The sequence below is a fragment of the Macaca fascicularis genome, chromosome 5 (genome assembly GCF_037993035.2).
Source record: "Macaca fascicularis isolate 582-1 chromosome 5, T2T-MFA8v1.1".
NCBI lineage: Eukaryota > Metazoa > Chordata > Mammalia > Primates > Cercopithecidae > Macaca > Macaca fascicularis.
This window is the reverse complement of record NC_088379.1, coordinates 22,978,442-23,003,520: the sequence shown is the minus strand read 5'-3', so window position 1 is coordinate 23,003,520 and position 25,079 is coordinate 22,978,442. Positions and strand designations below refer to the sequence as shown.

Sequence of the window (25,079 nt, the reverse complement as noted above, 5' to 3'; positions counted from 1 at the left end):
AACAGTGTTTGGAAAACAAATGGTTTATTTTTATTTGTATTTTTTTAAAGATTGAAGGGACTAAGAATCAACAACTGTGAGTGAGTTAAACTATGTTGAAATACTAAAGGGTTGTGAAAGGTTAGTGACAAAGAAGAACAAAAGTCTAAACCTGTTTATTCCTGTCTATTTCCCACAGAAAGAATGAGCAATAAATGGTACCTCATATAAATTAATAAATAAGAAGGCCTTTCTTTTTAACCAAGGGGGTAGATGTCTACCTTTATTTGCTTTACTAATTAGGTGAGCTCTTTTGATTATTATTATTAATCATATTTTTGGTTCATATCTCTAATTTCTTTATATAATGGGAATTTCTAAACCTAACTAATCTACTGTATACTTATAAATCAGTCAAAATTCATTTACTTTTCAGTAGCGAGAATTACCTCCGTGACTCCGGACTCTTATTATAAGCCTACACTATAATAAAGAATGTTAATCTATTCCTATTAAAGTGTTACTTTGAGAAAAGAAATTCTTTCCCACAAGATCAGTACTCATTTACTTGAAAATACATGACTTTTTATAGGAACAAACATTTAGTGAGTACTCTGGCAAGTGAATTAAATGAAGATTGACAAATTCACTGGTTTTCTTTATCACAACTGCCAGTGCCATCATCATCATCATTATCTAATGTTTTCTGAGCACCTAGTATGTGCTGGACTTTTCTTATTCACCCGCAAAGACATTTCTTATACTGCCGTGTTATTTGGTTGAAATCCGAGTCTTAAGAAAGCCAAGTTTAAAATATTAATTGAGTTTTTCTGGAACCCAGCATGCAATACATGCTGAATAAACGTTTGTTGAATCATGAGTGAATGATGAATATATTAATGTTGATAACAATAATAGTAATGACAATAATGGCCAACATTTTGGTATACTCATGCTTAATATATGTCATCTCACGTATCCTTGAAAACAACCTATTGTTAGGTCCTATTATTATCATTCCTGTTTTACATATGCAGACACTGAAATTCAGAGAGGTTATTTGATTTTCCCCAAATCACACAGCTGACAATAAAGACCTGGGATTTGAACCCCAAATTTATCGGACTTCAAAGTTTATATCCTTGATTAAAAATAGAGAACCCATGAATTTGGGTGACAGCCATCCTTTACAAAGGCATATCAAGCTGCTTCTTTGCTCAATATATTTAAAAATAGAACAGAATCTTTCCTTTCAGTGGTGGTTGGCATGGAGGTACAGTTAGCTAGTGAGCTGAGACGGCTGTAGGTTCTGCCGACAGTTGAGATTTTGTAATACCTCTGGGGATTAAGTGGGTTTTAGAAGAATGCTTAAGGTAGTAGAGTTTGGACTGGGGAGACAGAACAAGGTAGAGGAAACACTGAAGGTTGTGGTTAGTTCTACTTTCCCAGGCTTCTCAGCCGGGTCTTAGAAAGTTCATGTGAGGACTTGGCCAGTTAGAACTGGTAAATTGAACATTCCTCACTCAGTACACTTGTCAGGTTACAGGCCCATTCTAAGTCATGCTGCATTAAATAAACAGTGCCTTAAAAAATGTCCATCTCCATAGACCTCTTATCTAAAAATCAGCTATTCCATATCAGATGAATGCCATGCATTTTGTAGAGGCTAGAGAATAACTTAGAGGTAGGGGGAGATGGCATAGGAGTCAATGCCTCTCTGGTGGGCTACTTTAAAAAAAATACAACGTTCTCCATAACCTGTATGTCCCTGTATTTTGTGTTGTGGTATTTGTGAGAGATACTTCACATTTATACCTTCAGGAGTATTGGTTCAGCATCTAGTTAATTATCTACATGTAGGTGCTTAACATATGCCATACCACCCTTTTTGTCTCCCTGTATCATATTCTACGCTCATAAAATTATTTTCAGCACTCTAAAACAGAAGGTTCATGTAATTTAGACTCTCATTAGGTCATTTTAAACCAATGATTCTCAACCAAAGGCAGTTTTGGTCCCCACCCCACACCCCAATTCAGGGGACATTTGACAATGTCTGGGGGCATGTTTGGTTGTTACTACTGGGGACAAGGGGATGCTACGAGCGTTTACTGAGTAGAGACTAGAGTCAAGGGATGCTACTAAACAATCCTACAGCATGTAGGTCAGCTCCCACCACAAAAAATGATTCAGCCTCCAATGAAAAAAGCACTGAGGTTGAAAAACCTTGCTTTTAAATAAAGTCACAAACTTCCCCTTTATAAATTACTAATGATTAATTGGTCAGATTTCTGAAAGAAGACGTAGTAAGGTACTGGATATAAAGAATGAGAAGTCATATAACGGTATTGGGATGCCTGGGGCTCCAGGACTAATATGTCAGGTATTCTCTTAGTGTCAGAGGGCAAAAGTGACTGTTTAGGTAAGTTCCCATAACAGTGTTCTCTGATGTCATAAAGCCCATTCTTTATCTAGGCAAAGGGTAAGGTCATATGTGGCAATGCCGTTACCAACAGCAGCAGCTTCAGGAGCATTTGCCTGGCGTGAGGACGCCTCCACTCTTTGCCCTCTAGTGTTAAACTCAGGAATCTTTTCTATACTGCGAAAGGAAAGTGTGTTTGGAGCAGAGGTGACGTTCTAAAATTGGGTCTTCCCTGTGAAGAAGATTCGTATGAAACCAGATAACTCTTTCATGGCCGCAGGTTTGTGTTGCTTCTACCCAAGCAGCATTTCAGGGAAGTGCCTTCCCAGGGCCAGCCACTCACAGTGGACTTTTCACCTGCACTCACCTTCTTTCAATTTGCAAAGTCCTGCCTCATCACATTTGAGAAGGCCTTGTACTTGAGCAAGTTAAACAGTCACGGGTTCTGCTGTCTCTGATCTCACAATAACAAGCATTATCTACTTTGGATTCCCAGAATAAAATCAGGCACTGAGTAGTTAAATGCTTTTCCGTGACTCAAGTAGCACATCAATGACACCACTGGAAACTGGCCATCGGCTCTCTGAATTCTCATCATAGCAGAAAGTGGGATTTAGGGCTATATAATAGAGTGGCAGAGTCTTAAAATCTTGAGAGTATAGTCCCAGCTACTCGGGAGGCTGAGGCAGGAGAATGGCGTGAACCCGGGAGGCGGAGCTTGCAGTGAGCTGAGATCTGGCCACGGCACTCCAGCCTGGGCGACAGAGCGAGACTCCGTCTCAAAAAAAAAAAAAAAATGTTGAGAGTAAATTATGTATCTCTTCTTTTTGTTTCTTCCATATGTTTGAATCTAAGTTTAATTTTTATTTAACATCACAAAATAATGGTAAAGAATGAAGCTGAATGTCACAATATGAGAAAGATAATTCCAGGTGGTAGCAGAGGGGGTAGCAACATGCAATGGCATATGTTGGTTGAGTAACTAGACACACAAACAATGATCTCTGCTTACGCAACCTGTGTTTGGATGTGTAAATGCAGGGGACCAGGTACGATTCAGAAGCCACTTTAAAAAACAAGGCAAAAGGCTTAGAGGTAACAGCCTCCAGTGAATCTGATCCATGTGTAAGGAAAACAGGATGCGTCCCTGGACCGGCTGGTAGCAAGATTTATGTTTCAGAATATTGCAACATAACTTCCTTCCGTCTGTTGCCTTTGTGCATTGTTTGAAGGAGGAGAATAAAGGACTACTTTTACAGCACAGCAGTGTGTAAAGATGGATGGCGTGGGGTTAGTTTAAATAGCATATTGGCCTTTCTGGGTCACTGTGGGCAACCTTGTCCCTGGTTTATTTTAATACCTGCTTTAATGCCTCTGTGATACAACTGAATGGGCATCTTTCATTCATTCGTCTTTACTTCTGAATGAAGCTACTTGGGGTTCGTTAGAACGATGGCAAGTGAGAATGCAGTCGTCTCTAGGTCATTACTTGTAATACATTCTGAGGTCTGCCTTTGCTGATGGGGAGAGAAGGACTCTCACAGCTGTAGCCAGCATTCATGTTTGGTGGTTGCTGGAACTCTCAGGAAGCTTGAAACTGTGAACTTTGTAGCAGAAATGGGTGAGTGGTGGTTTTGTATTTGTGTGTAAGTTATCCTGTTATATGCCACAAGGAAATGAATGTGGAAGTTTTCAAGACTACTTGATTATTCTAATGGAAATATAGATACTTTACATTTCTTCATTTGGCTTCACTTATATTCTACATTTTGCAAAAATTGACATATATTATGTACCTATCAAAAAGTTAAAAATAACAAATATCAGCAGTTCAACAGACCATTGAGCATTTGGGGAGCAGGGAATCTGCCTGTCTTGTTCACCGACATTTTTCTAGATATTTTCTTAGAAAATGGCAGAAAGTAAGAACTCAATAAATACTTGTAGCATACTGAATGAGTCAATCTTCATGTGTTTATTGATGGAATGAACTGTGTTAGGTAATATGAAGATTATATACAAAGCACAAAAGAAGGCCTGTGTCCTAAAGTACTTTAAATCTAGTTTGGGAGGCAAAATGAACAAATGTAAAACAATTAAGAAATCATGCAAGACTGTGTATACAAATATACAAGTATATGCATGTGTTTTTATTTCTTAGCAACTGGAAAACAATGTAAGACTGTATATTCATGTATATGTATAATATGTATATGCACCTACATAGGATTTTATATATATTTGCAATTTGCAAACATTGCAAGCTCGTATATGCATATATGCATGCATATATATGTGTGTGTATGTAAGTATATTTCTAGCTGAGGAGATAAACAGCAAGAATAAATTCACAAAGCCTTGTAAGAGAAGAAGAGCCAAGCGTTTTCATAGAGGGGATGTGGAGGTGAGGAGCTTGGTTTACTCAAAGTAAAATACATATTAATGGGAACACAGCAGTAGTGGGAGTAAGTTTGGATGTAAGGTAGGTACAAAATTCCGGTGGGTCGTGAGAACCCAGTGGGAAATCTTTAGAGTCTGTTTAGAAAGTAGGATGTCATTGAAGATTTTTAGTAGATCAACATAATGGAGGTGGTATTTAAGAGTGATAATGCTGACAGTCGTAAGAGGTGTAGGCAAGTAGGAAATAAGGAAAATCAGACAGCAGGCCCTGCTGCATTCCAAACCCAATGTGATACAGGTACAGGGAAGGGACAAGGTGATAGCAGAGGGGGTGGCATTCAGGGAACAGATTCAAAGTACCTTGAAGGAAAATTCCATCAGCCCTGATAACTCTGAGTCAGGATAGAGAGAGAGGTGGTAAGGAATGCTAAACTCAAAGATATTCCAAAGAGAAGCAGAACCTCATGGATATCATTCCTGGTTAAGTTTCTGCTCACCTTTAGGAGCTGAAGTACTTTCTTAGATTCGTGAGTCATTTTACAAAGGGGCTCTCTATCTTTCCACTGCCTCAGGGACAGAACATATTTAACCCAATCCGCAAATTTACGTGGTGTCTGCTTTTTTTCACTTGTCTCCTTGGAGGAAATTCTGCAGCCTTCCATGGTAATGAATTCCTGCTTCTGACTGTGCCTGTGGTCAGACAGACTTTTCTATGAATGGCAAACCTCTTGGAATTTTAACAAAACAAATAGACAAGAAAAAAAGAATGCACGTATACACAACCCCAACTTAATTTAATCATTGGAAGAATAAATTCTTTTTTGTTATGTGGGAGGACTGAATTAATTTACAATAATCACTTTTATAAGATTTCTGGAATTTCCCATTTGCAATCAATAAATGTTTGTCATTTAAATTAAATTTACGGCCCACAGCCGGATTTTTGCCACACTTGGTAATGACACTTATAGAGAACATAGACTTCAAGTAAGAAAATAATAGCCATTTAAGTGGAGAGATAATTGGCTGTAACATAAGAACATTGAAGAATGTTGAAACTCATGGAGACTTATGGAGTATTTTAAAAATTTATGTTGTACTTATCTTTGCATTTGTAGTCTACCACAAAATTCCAAATTCTGGGTATAAATCAGTTAGATGTTCATCTTGGAGAGTCACAAATCAGGAAGCAACAATCTGACCCAGCCTGTGTGCTGCTTTATTTTCAGCCTCTCCTGTCGGCTTATCTTGCAGGGAGACTAAATAGTGCTGTTTGATTGTGTCTGTGTGTGTGTGTGTGTGTGTGTGTGTGTGTGTGTTCATCTACACACCTCATTTAAGCACTGTTGTTTGAGACTTCTCGGCTTGATAACATCTGGCTTATCTTGGGAACATCTGGTTTATCACCCTATTTCCTCCCTGCCATTATGCTGACCACTGGAAAAATATGGCTCAGGAGTTCTGACCCACAGGGCTCTGTCTCCTGGCATCAACCCCTGCTAATAAATAGCAACTCACAGGATGCAGGTTACATGACCATCTCTTTCACTGGCAGTAACTTTCCTGCTGGTGGCTTTTGTTAATGGAAGGTGTGGCTAGGAGAGATGAGATTGGCTGCTGTTTTATTGAAGTGGATTTGATTCTTATCCATTTGCAGTTTGCAAAGTGAGAATGTGTATGTTTCATTAGGCACGATGATTTTAGAAAGTGCTATTTTGTATTTTGGGATGGTAGAAACCAATGATTTCATGTCAGATACTCTAGGCACTCCAGAAAGTAAACTGGGACATTTTATGGACTTATTGTAGGTTTTTCCAACCTCCTGGAGACTCAACTGGTTCATCAAAGTTACTCTGCCTGGATATCTTTGGGGCCAAAATAGTGGAGACCCAAATTCACAAGGAGGAAATCTTGGAGCAGAATCAGGAAAAAGTGGCTCATTACTTCTTAGATTTACTTCAAAGATAATAGCATGGGTGAAAGTAATCACAAGGTTCAGGGTGCTGCATTGGACAAACTATTTGTATAGTAACCGTGTGTCTGTGTAGAGACCTTATACACATGCTGTGTTTATTTGTCCATGTACCACTATCACTACGCCAGGTCCTGGAAGCACAGCCCAGCAGATGACTCACCTCTGGATGAAATCAACACACAAAGCAGATAAAAAACTGAACATTAAAGACCACATTGTTAAAAGAGAGAGCCAAATTGTTCCTCCACCATTCCCTATCCCAGACTTCACATCTAACAAGGTTAATTTGTCCCTATAATTATGTGCCTATTCTTTGAGTAATGAAAAATTTTATTATGGGTTTTATAAAAGGAATTGCGTGTGATGTAAAACAATTTCGGTAAGAGCCACTTTTTTTTTCTTCTTAACCTCTCAGGTTCCTTTTAACTTTTTTTTTTTTTTTTTGGACAGAGTCTCGCTCTGTCACCCAGGCTGGAGTGCAGTGGTGCAATGTCGGCTCACTGCAAGCGCCACCTCCTGGGTTCATGCCATGCTTCTGCCTCAGCCTCCCAAGTAGCTGGGACTACGGGTGTCTGCCACCACACCCAGCTAATTTTTTGTATTTTTAGTAGAGACAGGGTTTCACTGTGTTTAGCCAGGATGGTCTCGATCTCCTGACCTCATGATTCGTCCACCTTGGCCTCCCAAAGTGCTGGGATTACAGGCGTGAGCCACTGCGCCCAGCCTCCTTTTAACTTTTAAGACTGTGTGCTCTGAGGTATGTTTAAAAGCAAGGCAGGATCCTATGCTTTAGTGTAGCTAGAATGAGAGCAGGGAAACGGGGAGAGAGATCCACAATGAAATACATACTCTTATTCTTGGCAATGGCAGAGTTGTTTGAAGCTAAATGACTTCTTACCCATTAAGCCATTTGTCCCAAAGTGATGATAGAAGATACTTTTGTGCCTTTTCTTTTCCAGAATGATAGACTGATTTGCACAGTTTCAGATTCTAAACACTAATATTTTGTAGACCTGTCCATCTCCATTACTACTGCAAGTTATTCATTCAAGGTTTGCAGCCAGATGGATTAATGAATTACCAGATCTTGCATAAAATGACTTAGCCTGACTTAAACAACTACTTTTTTTTTTCCTTTTTTTTTTGTGGGGGTGGGGAGCAGTCTTACAATGGGTGTTAATGGGCTGTAGAGAGAGTGAGCCCCCATTGAGTTTTTTTAAACTAGCTTTTTTTTTTTTTTGAGACGGAGTCTCGCTCTGTCGCCCAGGCTGGAGTGCAGTGGCGCTATCTCGGCTCACTGCAAGCTCCGCCTCCCGGGTTTACGCCATTCTCCTGCCTCAGCCTCCCGAGTAGCTGGGACTACAGGCGCCCGCCACCTCGCCCGGCTAATTTTTTTTTTTTTTGTATTTTTAGTAGAGACGGGGTTTCATTGTGTTAGCCAGGATGGTCTCGATCTCCTGACCTCGTGATCCGCCCGTCTCGGCCTCCCAAAGTGCTGGGATTACAGGCTTGAGCCACCGCGCCCGGCCTTAAACTAGCTTTTTTAAAGCTTCACTGCACTTTTTCATTCTTTTCTGAACTTGTGCTCAGAAGCCGTCAGTTCAAGGAGGAGCAATCAGGCTGGTAGAGCAGAGAGGAGGAAGGAGACTCAGTGGTCAAATCCCTGGTGGCCTATGCCCTTCCCTGTGCCAAATCAGCGTGATTTATCAGAGCCCTCTCTTCAGCGCAGAGTTGAGAGTGAGTTCCAGGGTCCCCCCCACACAATATGCATAGCTGGAGCTCTGAACTTTGAAGGAAAGCCTCAGAGCTATTTGCAAAGTGCTGGTGCTTAGTGAATACTAAATTACATTTAGGAAATAGTCTACTGCTACCAGTTATACTTCATTTTTATTCTTGACACAGACACCTAAATCAGAGAACAGTAACATTTCAGAGATTATGGAAGCAGTTTGGGTATGTTCCAACACTATAATAGGATCAGAATTTTAAGGCCTTTTGTATTATTACCAATAGTCACTTAGTTTCTACTGCAGTGTACTTTGTAGGGAATTACAGCTTTTACTAAAAAGATTAAAATGCTATTATGCAAATGATTGCAGTATGTTATTATGTTTACAAATTAACATCCATGGCTCAACACACAAATTAACTAACTATTCTATCTGTGTTATTAAGGATTTAATAAAGTAACTGTTAATAAAAATGGGTAGCTTGGAACTTTAGTAGAAAACAATTGTGATTTAACGCATGGAACTTGAGCATTGTGTTTAATGTTCTAGGTGATATAATGGTAAAATAAAGTTGAAAAAAGCACATAGAAAAACCAAAACTGTGTGAACAGCAGAGCTGCTTGCCTGAGAGGCTGATGAACGTGAACTAAATAGCTTCAGGCTACCATGTACAGTGGGCAGCATAGCAATAAATCTAAGCAAAGCACGCAAAACATCTTCTATTAATAAATAGTTCATTGAAATGATAATTACCCTCCATTACGTGTTTGATATGTTCCATACACACAGAGAATACTGACATTATTCTAAAATGGATCTCAGAGTAAATTTTGCTGTGGCGAATGGGATTTAACTGAAGAATATCGCTGGGTGATAAAAGAGGAGAAGGCTGGGTTCAGACTGAGATGGCTTTACAAACAGGCTGCAAATTGCTATTCCTGGCCGTTCATAAGAGATCATAAAAGCAAGGAGATAAGAGCCGCCAAGGTTCCTGAGAAATGAATGTATGTGATTATGTTATCTCGTAGGTTGGATTTACTAGACAGACCGACAACACCTTCACTTTAGCCCAACAGGAAAAGTAGAAAGAGATACAGATTTTGGATAGCAAACTTTGTTAGAATAGGAAATTCCAAAACACTGTAATTCAAATGTTTCGAAAGAGAGCCAGGATCCCAGTCATTGACTTCTGTGCTGGATCTCAAAAAAAAAAAAAAAAAAAAGAGCTAGGAATATGACTTAATATTAAGCAAATAAATGAAAAAGAAACAAAAGCATTACAAGAACATCCTGGAGAACTAATTCTATATTTCAAATATTTTGGACTCATGTTTCTTAATTCTCAAATAAAGATGTTGAAGACTTCTAAGTCCACAAACAATTATCTTTTTAGGTCTCCCTATTGAGGGATACTAACATGAACTTCTTAGTAGGAATTTCTGGATGTACTTAAGAAATGTACAAGCAGGGAAGAGACCACAAAGTTGGTCAAGGTTTGTGCCTTTGCATACAATACAAGCAATTTATTTTGTTCCAAATAGCACCTCTGTGGTTGGGAAACTACTTATGCAAATTTTTGATATCTAGCTTTAGCAAGGTGCCTGGTTCCTTCATTTCCTTCCACATTTGGATAAATTGTGTTGTTCTTCACTCTTCCAAATTTGTCCTTGTGGAAGCGAACACTTGCAAATTGGTTGAAGCTTGCTAAGAGAAAGAAAGGGAGGGGGTAGAGAAGAGGAGGAAAAAACCTGACCAAAAGCAGTTGCTGTGACAGCTTATGATTTGATGGTTTGTGGCCTTGTCCTGTTCTCAGGCACCTGATCAAGAAAGTGGTACAATCCTGTTATGCAGTCATTCTGGAAATCTTGCCAACATTCACCTGACATGACCAAGGTTTAAAGTCCTTGCTGTAACTTTACAAAGCGTAGTGAGAGTGTGTGCCTGTGTGTGGCACATACACTCACTCAAATCCTTTTTTTTTTTTTAGGGGAAAAAAAGTGATCTTTGCCATAGAAGGGTGGTAAAATAATTAGTCCAGTAGACAAATGTCTTGGCCCATGTTTAAACAGAGCTTTAAGGACACAGTGTTCCCAAGAGTCACATATCTAAATACAAACCAGTGTCAGCTGCCATGCAGACCAAAATGTAATAGCCTGCTTTCACATAGGTCATCGTCAATCCATTTTGGTCGCAGTCACACTGCACATCTGTTTCTGCGAGCTGCAGCTTCTTAAGGTGGCATTTGGACTTCATAAGAGCACAAACAACCAAGCTATAAATTGCCACTGCTGGAGTTATTTTGAATAAGTGTATACTGTTTCATATTTATAATGGCGAGGCTTCATAATATTCACAGTGAATATATAACACCGATCAGTTCAACAAGCATGAAATTGTATGTTGTCAACTTGTCACATAAATAGAGTCATATTCTGGCTTGCGATAATGTTGAACTAACATTTTTTCCCCCAGAATTGTCGAGAGGGTCACAAAAAAGTGAGTAGGTAGCACTTCCTTTGGGTAGATAACCAGTCAAGGCTATTGTAAAGTTGATATTACTGTTGATGAGTTCCTTTTCTCCCCTCCCTCCGAAGCACTAGCTTTTCTTGGGTGAATGCTAATTGGCTAATCTGGTGTGTTTCTGCTGTCATGCAATGCTATCATTTTCAGCTAGTACTTGGAGGTTTTTTTGGGATGTGTATGTGTGAGTAGCTTTTTTTTCCCCCTTTAAAACTTCTTCTTCTTCTTCTTTTTTTTTTTTCTATTCTTGTGGTGCAAATCAGTGCTAATTGTCATGAAATTCTCTAGCTATACTCAGGCAAGGTTTCTTGTTGCCTTTTCACCCCAGTTAACTCTTAATTTATTACCAGAGCATTAGGAAATAGTGAAAGCTGGACATTTTATTCAAACTTAGTTGAGATAGAGAATTTAAAGAGATGCAGAAAAAAATGATTGAACCAAATTTGCACCTTACTAAAAGGAGAAAGGACGAATGAAATGTGCTCGCCGGTAGCTACGGAGAAACTCAGAGACCAGTTTCCACGGTGGCTGATATTTCTGCACCAGAGGCATGGTAGAAACTGATGCAAGTCTGTTTTCACTTTTGAGAAATTCTTAGATGTGTTCAACCTTCCTCATCTTTCTTCCAATGGCCTGAAGACAAAAAGGCATTGCAATCTGTATTACCCGGTTAAGTTGCTAACTTCAACACCTTGAGACAGTACTTCGGATTCTCTAAAGCACTATGCAGTATTACTGAGGATTATTACCAAAACTTTTCTTTTCATCCCATATCACTTGGGGTACGGCTGTTTACATTTTCTTTTTCTTTTCTTTTCTTTTTTTTTTTTTTTGAGACGCAGTCTCGCTCTGTCATCCAGGCTGGAGTGCAGTGGCGTGATCTCGGCTCACTGTAAGCTCCGCCTCCCGGATTCACGCCATTCACCTGCCTCAGCCTCCTGAGTGAGTAGCTGGGACTACAATCGCCCGCCACCACACCCAGCTAATTTTTTTCTTTTTTGTATTTTTAGTAGAGATGGGGTTTCATCGTGTTAGCCAGGATGGTCTCGATCTCCTGACCTCGTGATCTGCCCGCCTCGGCCTCCCAAAGTGCTGGGATTACAGGTGTGACCCACTGCACTGGGCCCACATTTTCTTATACAAGAACCAATTCACTGGCTAAAGCTCTCTGTTTCCAACTTTTGCAACATCTTCACATGTCTTTTTGCTTGTGGATTTTAAAAGTTCATCTCTCCTCTCACTTATTTACTTACCCATTCATCAAAATATAATTGTCATCCATTAGCATGCTTAGCGTCTGACCATTTTAGGGGGATACAGTGGTTAAACGCAAACCTAGTTTCTGGCTCCCTGAACATTTTGGTTAGTGATGAAGACAGGCCTTTTAAAAACAAGTAAGATAAGCTGTCTGTTTGAGGAAGGAGAGCAGGGAATTTCTCCATCTCTCTGTTACCCAGTTATCACTAGCAGATAAATTCTGCCCTTCTCCTACTTAATTGTCTTTAGAAATGCCTTCACCTTGAAATGGAATTCTGCTGGAGAGCATTTCTCCTAGCTAGAGGAGCATTCTGTCCAAACCAAGATCCCATTCTATTCCAAACCAAGATCTGTCCCACTGCCCCAACAAATGCAGGGCAGTGGGACAGAATATTTGAGATTGGAAGACCTGAAATGTATGATGTCCTACACACAGTATATTAAAATAACAATTTGCTAAATGACGAGTTGATGGGTGCAGCACACCAACATGGCACAAGTATACGTATGTAACAAACCTGCACGTTATGCACATGTACCCTAGAACTTAAAGTATAATAAAAAACAAAACAAAACAAAACAAAATTAACAGTTTGCTCATTGGAATTGCAGGGTTTCCAGGGGATGTGGAGGGGAAACAAGAGGAAGCCAACCCAAGGGAAGAGGGCAAGACCGTTAGTGGAGAGTTCTTTAACCAGTGTGCAAGTCTGACCTGACCAGAATGCTGTGCCCTTGGTGGGGCTTCTATGGATGAGAACTGTTTGGTACCATTTTAGGTCTGTTGACCTTTCTATTTGAGAATGATACTTCAGTCCAGCTGGAAGGACCGACATGCTTTTTGCCTGTTTGAGACACCTGTGTATGTGACTTTTGTCTCTCTCTTGGATCCATCATCTCTAAGTGACAGCTCCTTGCTTCATGGGGTAATGCTATCCAGGGGCTATCCTGCACCCTTGGAAGAGGCATGTGCAGGAAGAATGCTACCAATCCCTTTCCTCTTCCCTCTGGAGATACCAAGCATTACACCCCTGCCAAGCCTTACTCAATTAGATCTCTTTCAGATTCCTATAATAATCGAGCTTAAGTCCTCTTCTCCTCAGTTCTTTCTGAGAAATTTATTTCTGCTTTGAAACGGCTCTTGCATAGGAGATAGGTGCCTCTGTTACAGGACTGCCCTTGGTTTTTCCATGGGCTCTTGGCTTAAGGACATTAGCTTCCCTGGTGTCATCTCATTTGCTCAGATGTGAAGTTAGAGCTTCTGTATTCCAGACATAGTTATCCTGGGTGTCCAGGGATCCTCGCCAACCCAGATTCTGTCTAGATATGTTCTCATGTCAGAATCCTCTTGTGTCTTGCCAGCCCATACTTACCGGGGACACCCTGCTCTCTCCTCTGAGCTGCATATCTCAGCCTGCATTTTTTATTTAGGCCATGCTGTCTGATAGGCAGGTTCACCTCCTGTTCTTACTGGAGAAGAGTCTGGGCAAATGCCTGAAAGTCTGAAGACAGCAATGCTGTATAGGATAAGTGACTTCTTTTCCCTGCTGGTCCCCAATTCCAGGGCTCTGTGTGCAACAGATTTGAGAGTTACATTAGGTCACAGTGCCACTGTCTAGCACCTTTAATCCTATCACCCGGCAATCCCAGCAATGTAGCTGAGGTGGCTGCCCCTGTCCTAAAAGAATTTGTGTCAGTTTCTCCTGGGATGAATCTAGTCGGGACCACTTTGCAACATTTGTTCAAACTGAAAATTTTGACAAAGACATTCTGTTCACAAAGAGCCAACAAATGTTCTGTGTTTCGATACATTTGGAGGTTATGAAATGTTGCCTGGTCTTGGCAGATAACTGAGTCTGGGGACCCACATAGTGTAAGCCATGCCCTGTTTAATTTGTCTTTCAATGGCAAATGTGTTTCTTCTGTGATTCAGCATAAGGGATGATACCCTCCAATAGGACTGAGTGACCTCCCTGCTGCTTTTGTGGTATAGAAAAGAAAAAAAAAAAAAAAAAACAAAAACACGGATACCACTTTTTTTCCTTTAGTTGCTGGTTTATTTTTATTTCCAGCTACATATTTTATAGTTGAAAGAGAAGATGTATGTTCTATAGATAGTATGCATTTTTATGGTTATTTTTATAATTCATACTGGAAAACCTAATTTCTGTAGCCATTAACAATTTAGGATTATTAATTGTCTGAAACATAGGTGAGAAGCATACTGTTTTTAAAATGTCTCTGAGAAGCCAAACTAGATTCAGAAAAATTCCCTCAAATGGAACACATTTTATTCCCAGATACACTTCTTCACCCCTCACTTAACACTTGCTTCCTTTTGTTTTACTTATGATTTAAATGAATCCAGTTGTCTAATGTTCTATCCGATATGTAATGTTCTATGAGCATATATGACATTAGAAGAAATGGTTTAGAAAATTCATGAAATGGTGACAGTAAAAAGATAATGGTGAGCAGTGACAACTGACCAAAGAGACAAGACTACAAACTACAAAAAATTGACAAACCCTGAAAATGTGACAGTCTGGGGCCCTTTAGTTTGGGGGAAAATACTCCCATATTTCTCAATAGGTCCATCTAGTCGTTTTGCAATACCAGACAGTGCTACCCAAACCAATCCTCATAATTTTTAAAGTGGGGAAAATATGTACATGATTTGGAAATCTTTCCATGAAAAAGCTTTAATGAAAGTATGGTGCTTTAGCAAGTTAAGTTCTTTGATTTATCTGCACCAGCGTCTATGTGGATTAAAGCCTGATCATGTGAGGAAGTAGGTGAGGCATACATACAAACACAAACACGTAGTTTTACATCTAACAGATTTTAATGGAGTTTGGATATTATCCTGTGTTTCCTGTGTAGACTTCAATAATAAAGAAGAAGATGCTCCATGAAATATCAAACTTCATTTTATAATCTGTTAGATTACATCTTCCCTTAAAAACGCAACTGTTGAAATTTTCTTGAATAAAGAGACCACTGACTTCTTTTTCCTTATCAATAGTAAAGCTTTTTGGCTACAGGGACATTGGTCAAGAGAAATATAGCTCAGTAGAATTATCATTAAGTAAGCAATTTCCCACATTCCTTTAGAATGAAATCGCCTATACTTTTCTCCTTCATGGCTTTCCATATTTATCCTACCCAGTCCTCAAATAAGCTGCCACCCCAGCAATGCACAACTCACTTGTAAATATTCATTTGGAGCATATGAAATCGTAATATCAGTACTGAGATTAACTCCACCACCCATTTTGCTTTGGAGACCCTTATAAATAAATGAACAACCTGAGAGCTTTCAAAACAATCATTAAGATGTGCTACTTGCTTTTGGATAAAGAGTTTCAGATAATGTACAGGACTGGGCTTCCTAAATCTAATTTCTGTCTAAAAACCCAGGGAATGCTCTGGCTGTATCTTCTCTATCCAAACTCTCTTGACTGATTCTGGCATCTTTCCCCTGAGAATGCCCAGCTCAAGGTTCTCTATATGGACCCAGAGCCTTGATCAGGCCATGACCCTTCATTAATATTCAAACTTTGGCAGTTTCAAAGAATGCCGCCCTCCTCGACCACTGTGAGCAGTGAGCTCCCCTGGTACTTTCTCTCATGCTTATCCTTTGTATGAAGACATTTGTGTCTTTCTTCATGTCTCTTTCAGGAGTAATTCTTCACCTTGTTCAATTTTTTCCTTTCTCTTTATGGCTGTCGTAATAGCCCCTGGTACAGCCAGGCAACCATGACCCTGTCCATCATTCACCTGCAAGCTATTCTTGAACCACTAGATGGTCCCTGAGTGACCAGATTAATTGTGCCAGTGGTGAGCCTTTTCACCTGACCTTTCGTCCAGTGACATAAAAGCTGATTCCAGGCTGTGTGCAAGGCTGGCTGCCCAGCCATCTCTGCACCCTCCATGAAGTCAAGCAGTGGAACGGAGAGTATCCATGCAAATTAAGTGCAGAGGCAGGGATAGAATAGGGTGTGCAGTTGGGGGTTATCAGAAATTAAATTTGTCTTCCTTTGAGTGCCATTGGAAATGAGTCTTAAGGAACGAGAACCCAAAGGAAACTTTCCATAGACACCATTTCCATAAACGGTATTGTCACAATGTGCTATTTTAAAGACTGGTTGTTTTGGTCTGTGTTTACATGAAGTCTTTACCAGGCACAGGATAAACTATTAAGTCCCCAAATTTAGGAAGTTATGTGTGGTCCTCTTCGGCACAAAGTGAATTTTTGTTGTCACATGTGCGAAAGAGCATCTTTTTCTTTTGTTAAGGCCTTTAAATTGTGGTCCAGCTTTCTAGGTAATAGCTTTTTGGCTAAATCTCTCAAGGTGCATTATCAACTGCATGAGGGGAAGAGGGACCTCATCAGCTCCTCAGTCCCTAGCACAAAGCTATGCACATTAAAACTCTCTCTAGTTTCTGTTAATGGATGGATTTACAGGGGTTCTACCAAATTCAGAAAGAGAGGGAATATAACATGACCTTCCCAGTCATTCAGACCAATCATGCTAAAAACAAGACATATCCAAGATCTGAGAATGTGTTCTTCAAGAGATGGTTTGTAAACGGAGCCAATAGTGACACCTGTATGCTGTGTGTCTGCCAGAGTGTCTGTGAACTTACCCCCTAACTCTGCTACAAGCCTTTCTGCTCAGATGAAGATATATGGAGTTGGGAGACATGTGGTTGGTTAAGCCAATGTGCGTTGGTGGGTAAAGGCACTGCTGTATGTCTACTGAAGACACAGAGCATTTACTCTTCTCTCCCCGAGAAGAGGAAACGGCTCTGACACTCAATGAAGAGCTCAGGAATAGGTACCTTACTGGGGTTCTAGAGCATGAAAGTAAGTGTGTCTCTGTTCAAGGAACAGGTTGTTCCCAGGGAGCTCATGAAAATGCATGGCCACAGCTTCCCAACACGCTGTTCCCAACACTGTGCCCGTATTTCCTGGCTGGTTTGACCCTCTCAATGGATTCAGACTTAAAATTTTTGCAACTGTTTTTGCTGTTGTTGTTGTAGTTTCCTCATTTGTGATTGTAATGAAAACAGTTTACCTCTTGTGGAAAAGTGTGCATGATTGCACAAATTTACCGTGCCATACTTGTATCGCAGTTACCTTATTTTTGGAAGAATCAAGCATAGGGGCTAGAAAGAAATCCTGGGCTGGGGAAGGATGGGTAATTTCTCAAGGCCATTCAGATCTTTCAGAAGCTGTGAATGATTTTGACCTTATAATCTGTGATCATTGGAACCAGGATGCAAAAATAGCAGAGAGAGGATCTCCTTCACCTTAATTTCCTGCCCTTTTCTGGTGTCTGTAGTACAACTGAGTATATGGACATCGTTGCTATTTTAGCAAAAGCTTGGTGAGCTATCTTTTTCAGGCGGGACAGTCTACCCAGTCCGGATTTTAGTCTGACTTTCATGTTATGATTCAGTATGTTCCAATGCAGGATGCTCTAATGCAGAACCTGATTTCATTCATTCTTAATTTGACCCATTTATCAACTATTTTAAAAAGCAACAACTACATGCCAGGCACTAATTTAAGTCCTCATAATACAAAGATGTATTAAGTACATAATACCTATGACACAGAATTTTCCCTTCAGGAGTTGGTTGGCTAGTAAAAAAGACAGACTTCAGCAACTAATTATAAAATAAGCAGATACATTCTGTATTACAGTTAGAAATGAAGTACCATGAAGACACAGACAGAGGAGTAAAAATGTCTGTGCAAAGGGTGAGAAGAGAGGAAATTTGATAATTGTTGCTAAATTTTTTACTCGTGGGTCTTCAATAAGTCAGAAGTTAAAAACCCTCTTACTTATTTATAAAATTTAGCAAACTGCACTTCCCACCTCTCAGGGGGAAGACAAGAAAAAGGATACACATAGTAGGTTCTTAATAACGTTTGAAAATAAATTTGCCTTCTCACAAGTCCCGTCTACATTGCACTCCGTAGTCCGATGGCTCATTAGGTTTTAACAAAAGCAGCGCAGCTAAATAAGAAGGATTCTTTAGTCAAGCACCCCCGGGCGGTATCTCTGAGAGCAAATGTGACAAATAGAATCAGAAATGAATTAAATAGTCAGCTACAGCAAGCCAAGCTAAAAAAAAGCTCTGAAATGACCCAAAATGGAAACATATTACAGTTATCTGCATTCACAGTACAGAACAAGTTTGGTCGTATTTAAGATAATTCTCTAGTGCCTGCTATTTTTAGCTCAAGGGTAAGCTCCTCTAAGAGTCTTTCGGCATTGCATCCCTTTAACCTGGCCTAACAAAATAAGCCAATAAGCTGTCTGATTTTCCTGGTCCATCAGGGAGGAAGAGAGATAGCTAAAACAAACCATTTGCGGGGAAAATGTGCGGCCTATCTTGTATTAAGAGCTTTTTTCATATAGATTTTTAAAACATCCCAATATTAAGTGTTGCCTGTCAGAGACCAAAATGTCAAGCTTTGCTGTTTTGAAATTGTAGGCTCACGGTTATAAAAAGAGGATTTTATAGTCCTAGTCTAATGGAAATAAACATTACTCCATTACCTTCAGTAAAACCAAATCTTTACAGTTCAAGCTATCATTATTAATGTCTATGAGAAGAAAGAAATGTTTCTAGGGCTTTATTTATTTATTTTTTTTAGGTAAAGGAAGACCGGCGAACTGCACCATAGCAAATGAAAGTTTTCTTAAACCTTTCTCCTCAGTGACTTTGCAGTGTATAATTTAAAAGCAGAAAGCAAAGAAGATGCAGTTTTAAAACACTAGGCTGGCTATTCCTGGTAGCTTTCTTTCTTACGTATTAACAACTCTTTGTGAGCCTATTGCTCTGTCAATTCTTGTCTGTCTGTCTCTATATAGTGTATACCAACAACCTCATCAACTCGTTACTGTTCACCACCTTCTAAGTGCACATGTGAATGTGTGCGTGTGTGTGTGTGTTTAGGAATAAGTGTGGGCTATCTCAGCTTCAGCCATATAACCGCATGTGTAGATTACAACACTTAACAATATGCTAGTTCCACTCATTTCATCAGAAACCATGCTGCTGACCATCAAAGTTTAAGACTGTTCTCAGGTTGACCAGTTTACCTACATTCTGAAGCCTACATTTGCCAATTTAGTGTGGAATAGATTTCAGCCACAGATGCTACCTGTGAGGCAATTAATCACCAGATATTTCTTGAGCTCATATTATTATGTGCAAGGTGTTATGCCAGGTGCAGTAAGAGGAGGAAAGGTGTCTGACACAAGGCCTCAGTCCTCAAGGAGACTTGTCCCTGAACTGCAGAAATGACATGTAGAAATGAAATTCCTTGGGTGCCAACCCAAGGAAATTTAGGACATTTATAGAGTTCCTACTGTGTTCCAGACACCATGCCTAGGTCTTCAGTCCTAATAGGTCTGATTCTATCTGAATTATCAGCCTTCTCATAAACATTTTACTGGGGCCATGCTAAGTGTCAGTCACTACCCTTGGTTATGCATGGTTTCTGTCTTCCCACAGATGAGGAACTTAGGACTTAGTATTTAACCAGAACTCAGATTTCCTGGTTCTTACTGCTTCTCCTCAGTGTCAGAGAAGAAATGGGTATTTTCTATCTGGAATCCTTAGAAACACTGGCCAGTCACATTACCATGTTCAAGGATATATTTGCTTGACTGAGATGCTCCATTGATGGTGTTGAAGGATCAAACCGTGACTATTTCTTTCTTTTCTTTTGGAGGCAGAGTCTCCGTCTGTTGCCCATGCTGGAGTGCAGTGGTACGATCTTGGCTCACTACAACCTCCACCTCCCAGGTTCAAGTGATTCTCTTGCCCCAGCCTCCCGAGTAGCTGGGATTACAGGCGAGCACTACCATGCCTGGCGAATTTTTTGTGTTTTTAGTAGAGATGAGGTCTCACCATGTTGTCTAGGCTGGTCTCGAATTCCTGAGTTCAGGCAATTCACCCACCTCGGCCTCCCAAAGTGCTAGGATTACAGGCGTGAGCAACCGCGCCTGGCCAGTGGTGCCTCTTTTTTGCAGAGAACTGCTGGTTGCAGTTGCAGTTGCAGTCTGCTGCCAGTGAGGTCTTTGGTGCTTTGCAAGCTTGCTGCTGATCTTTAGTCCCCTTTAAGACCGGCTGTTAATCTTTAGCACAAGGCTGACTCTGCAATACAGTGCACACCAGGTTGCCTAACTTCTTGTTTGTGTGCTCCCAGGGATCAGAAACCAGTTTGCTGTTTCCCCCCCAAACCACAAGCCTTGGGGTCAGTAACTCATACTTAGGTGATTTAGCCTTCCTCTCCCCTGCCAGGGCTGGTCCCTGCTACTCCTGAAGGTATCCTACCTTACACATACCATACTTGATTGTTAAACCAAACGTTACTTTTTCAGCATCTGCTGTGTACTTAAAATTTTACCAGAAACCATGATACTTACAGACCAAATATATGGACTTGGGATTCCCTTCTTTTGGGGATGCACAGCTGTATAAGGAGGCAAGACTTACCCGGGTGACGCAATCAGACAATGGGTAAAATGTGGATAGTCACTGGACAAAGCCCTGTTCTAGGCACCATATGAATACAAGAGATAATGAATTAGCCCCTGCCTTCAGTGTCCTTAAAAACTAAGGAAGCATGTGAGCATTGGCATGATAGTAACAAACTACTCTAAGAATTTTAGAGGTGGGAAGAGATCTATGAAACCTATGAGTGAAGACGGAAGCTAACCTGGTGGAGGTTGCTTTTGAAATAGATCTTCAAGGCTGGCTCCGGTGGCTCACGTCTGTAATCCCAGCACTTTGGGAGGCTGAGGCAGGTGGATCACCTGCGGTCAAGAGTTCGAGACCAGTCTGGCCAACCTAGAGAAACCCCGTCTGTACTAAAAATACAAAAATTAGCCAGTCATGGTGGCACATGCCTGTAGTCCCAGCTACTCAGAAAGCTGAGGCAGGAGAATCGCTTGAACCTGGGTGGCCGATGTTGCAGTGAGTCGAGATTGCACCACTGCACTCCAGCCTGGGTGACAGAGCGAGACTCTGTCTCAAAAAACAACAGCAAAAAAGATACAGATCTTCAAGATGTAGAGAGATTTCCATGGACGGAGAGGAAAGGTGGGTAGTTTAGACATCGACTTTCATCTCATTATTATTTTAACACATATTTGTCACCTACTGTGTGCACGGATTTATGCTAGATGTTGGAATAAAAAACTGAATGGGATAGAGACAATGCTATGAGCAACCCAGCAGTGGTGAGGAAAGACCAAGTGATGACTGGGGACTAATCTAATAGAGCAGCAGAGAAAGTACATACAAGTGAATGGGATCTTGGAATTGTGCTAAATTAATATGAGGGGAGAGTTCATCTAGCATGCTCATTTCACAATGGAGAAACTGAGGCCCAGGCACGTGGAGTAACTTGCATAAAGAATATTAAGTCAGGACAAGCAGAAAGAAGACAATATGCGGTTTGTTAGACACCAGGGACTCTTAAAAGTTATCTGGTGGCATCTGTGAAGAAAGGCTGTCTTAGAGCTTGCAACCAGGGGCCTGGTGAGGAAGCTGTTGAGGTTTTCAGGCTTGAGGTCATAGAGCTTGAATGTGGGGGTGATGGTGACAATGATAGGAAGGAATGCATATGGGAGACTTCCCGAAAGGAAGGATCAGTAAAGACTGTCATCATATTAAGTGATAGGTTGGATGTTGTGGTGAAAAAAGGGAGGAAACATGGCTGTGGTTTCAAGCTTGGGTGATTTGGAGAATTTGGGCTCAGTTAACAGAAATGAGAGAATGAGAAGAGGACATGTTTCAGGGAAGGCACAGAGGGGAATGTGATGTGCAGATTGTAAAGCAGGTGGGGCGGCTGCTATTGGAAGTTCGTGAACAATATATAATGATGGAGCTCTGGAGAAGTCAGGGAGGGCTTGATAAGGAGGGGTGTCTTCGAGGACATTGTTTATTTGGCAAATCAAAGATTTTATTTTTTATAAATAAATAAAGGAAAGATTTCAGGGATTCCCTTTTGCCCCACGTAGTAAAGATTTTTCTCTTGCTTTGAGTTTGATAATTCATCAGGCTTCTTCTTGCCAATAATAATAATACTACAGTAGCTTTGGGCGTGCCCAGCACTGGACTCAACATCTTAAGGCAATGTTAATAACATAGTTTTATAGAGTTTAATTTAAAAAAAATAAAAAAAAATACTAGTCTTATCTAATTCTCATAATCACCATGATGGGTTAAAAGTGTTACCTCATTTTACAGTTTGGAAAGTGAGGCTTAAATAAGTAACTCGCTCAGGGCCAAGTTACAGAAAGTAGCCAGAAGAACTGAGATTGCCTAACTCCAACAGTCAAGATCGTAATCACTCCTTACACTGCTTCCCAATTAATACCTCTATTGCCAGGCACTACGCTTCTCATCCCCTCCTACTCCCAGCCTCTTTCAAATTTTCCAAATGCCTGGAATTATTTCTGTCTTCTTGTTTTCGGTTTTCTCAAATTTTAAAATCACAGGAACCTCTCAAATTCAGGAAGTGTTCCTTGATTAATTCCACCTCTACCTAAACATCTAGCAGAGCCTTGACCTGACTTTGTCCGAGTAGATTTTGTATTATTTAGTGGAGAGATCAGCATGAATCTGTTCCGCCACAGACTGGTCAGCAGATCAGTTCATGCCCTATTGACCATAGAGCTGTAGACACTTCCATTTGCAGAGGCTTGTACTTAAAAGCATATATTAGAATTGTGAAACTGGGCACAGTTTGTGACATTCTTCATCTTCAGTGTGTATGTGGTTGATACTTGTTGACTGATTGACTAAGATTTTTGCTGGTGTTTGGTTGAGAAGGAAGTTAATTACAAAGTATTGATAATGCATCTTAAACTTAGCTTTAAAATCTTTTATTGAACTCTTGGGCATGTCTTCATACTAAATTCAGTAGAATATGCCTGTTAGATAAGTCTCCTGAGAGACAAGTTTAGTGAGGAATATAACTCTTTTTAAAATGCAATGGAATATATGTATATTTCCCCAAATAAACAATTTCTTACAAATTGCACTTAGCTGTGATCATTCCCCTTCCTTTAGTGGGCAGCAAATCATATTGCATTTGTGGTTATGCATTTTTACAGAAATATTTTGGCTTTTTTTTTGTTCCTGGACTAAGAAGTCAAACCATGCCTCATTCATCTTTTTCTTATATACAATCCTTTGCACATAATAGGAGCTCAGTAAATACGTAACACTGCATGGTGTTCTCTCACCTACATTATAAGCAGGGATAATGGCTTTTATATCTTTTTGGTTCCTGTGTTCTCCTAGCAACTCCTCAGTTTCTAGTTCAACGTTATGTCCATAAAAGGTACTCAGTAGCTGGTGAATGAAGGAATGAATGAGTGACATTTAACTTGTGATCTTCTAAACCATTACTAAACCAAATTGGAAATATTTTTAGGGGACTGGGAAAATTACCTGGATAACTTGAGCTGTTGAGCAGCTTCCAGGCTGGGTCTGGTGCCTGTATCAAAATCTTCAGATATGTCAATAATTCCATTTCAGTATGTTCTTTCTTTGTTTCGAATAATACAGGTTTTTGTGCATTGATGTTTAAGATAAAGTGGTGCCTATTTTGCATTTCTGGTTATGTTTACAAAACAGTGTTTTATTGCTGTCTAAACATGAGAGTGCTCTCAACCACTCCCACTGTAGCACATTGAGAAAGGGCTGTGTTGTGTCTTTGCCCTTAGTTTGAAATATGTTGTACTTAGAGGTCATAGAGTTCTGGTTTGGGTAGCAAATTATTGATCAGGGTATTATGATAACAGCTGTGCTGCTGATTGGATGAAGATAAATATCCAAGCATGCAACTGCTATTACCTGGCATTATTGTTTTTCCTGGGAGCCTAGTCATCCCACGGGGGCTTTAAAAGAACGGTCAGAAGGTAAATATTACCAAGAGTCTATTAGGCAGAGTGCAAGCCAGTGGTACCCAATTCTCTCCATTCACCATTATTTGGATTCTGGCCCTTGTGTTTTCCTGCATTCATCTTTTGACTCTTTATTTAGATTTCCTTGACTTTTTAGAATTTTTCTGTTGTTCCTTACTACTTTTGCTTCTTGCTGAAGTATTCATTTTTTAAAGGATTATCAGGAAGCAATAGCATTGCTTGTAATCTCTCTGCCATTGAGTTTAGTGGTGCTTCCTCTGCTGTTATCAGACTTATTTAAAAAATTATTTGATACCGTATATATTTAAGAAATAGAACATTATGTTTTGATTTAGAAATACACAGTGATGATTACCACAGCGAAGCAAATGAGCATATCCATCACCTCACCTAGTTACTTTATTTTTTGTAGTAAGAGCACCTAAAATCTACTCTCTTAGTACAATTTCAGAATCCAATACAATATTATTAATGAGAGCCCTCAGGTGGTATGTTGGATCTCTAGATATTTTCATCCCACATAATTGCAACTTTGTACACTTTGACCTTTATCTTTCCATACCTTCCCCTCCCCCCACTCCTGGTAACCATCAGTCTACTCTTTTATTTTTTGTTTTTAAGATAGGGTGTCTCTTGCTCTGTTGCCTAGGCTGGGTGCAGTGATGTGATCATTGCTTACTTCAGCCTCAAACTCCTGGGCTCAAGCAGTCCTCCCATCTCAGCCTTCCATGTAAATAGGGCTACAGGTGCGTGCCACCACACTTGGCTAATTTTAAATTTTTTGTAAAGACAAGGTCTCACTATGTTGGCCAGGCTGCTGTTGAACTCCTGAC

General features: G+C 40.1%; 1 protein-coding gene across 6 annotated transcripts in view; it reads left to right on the top strand.

The window, feature by feature from the left end:
- Positions 1-25,079, top strand: part of PPARGC1A (PPARG coactivator 1 alpha) — a 683,938-nt gene that overhangs the window by 591,563 nt on the left and 67,296 nt on the right. The window lies entirely within an intron of this gene.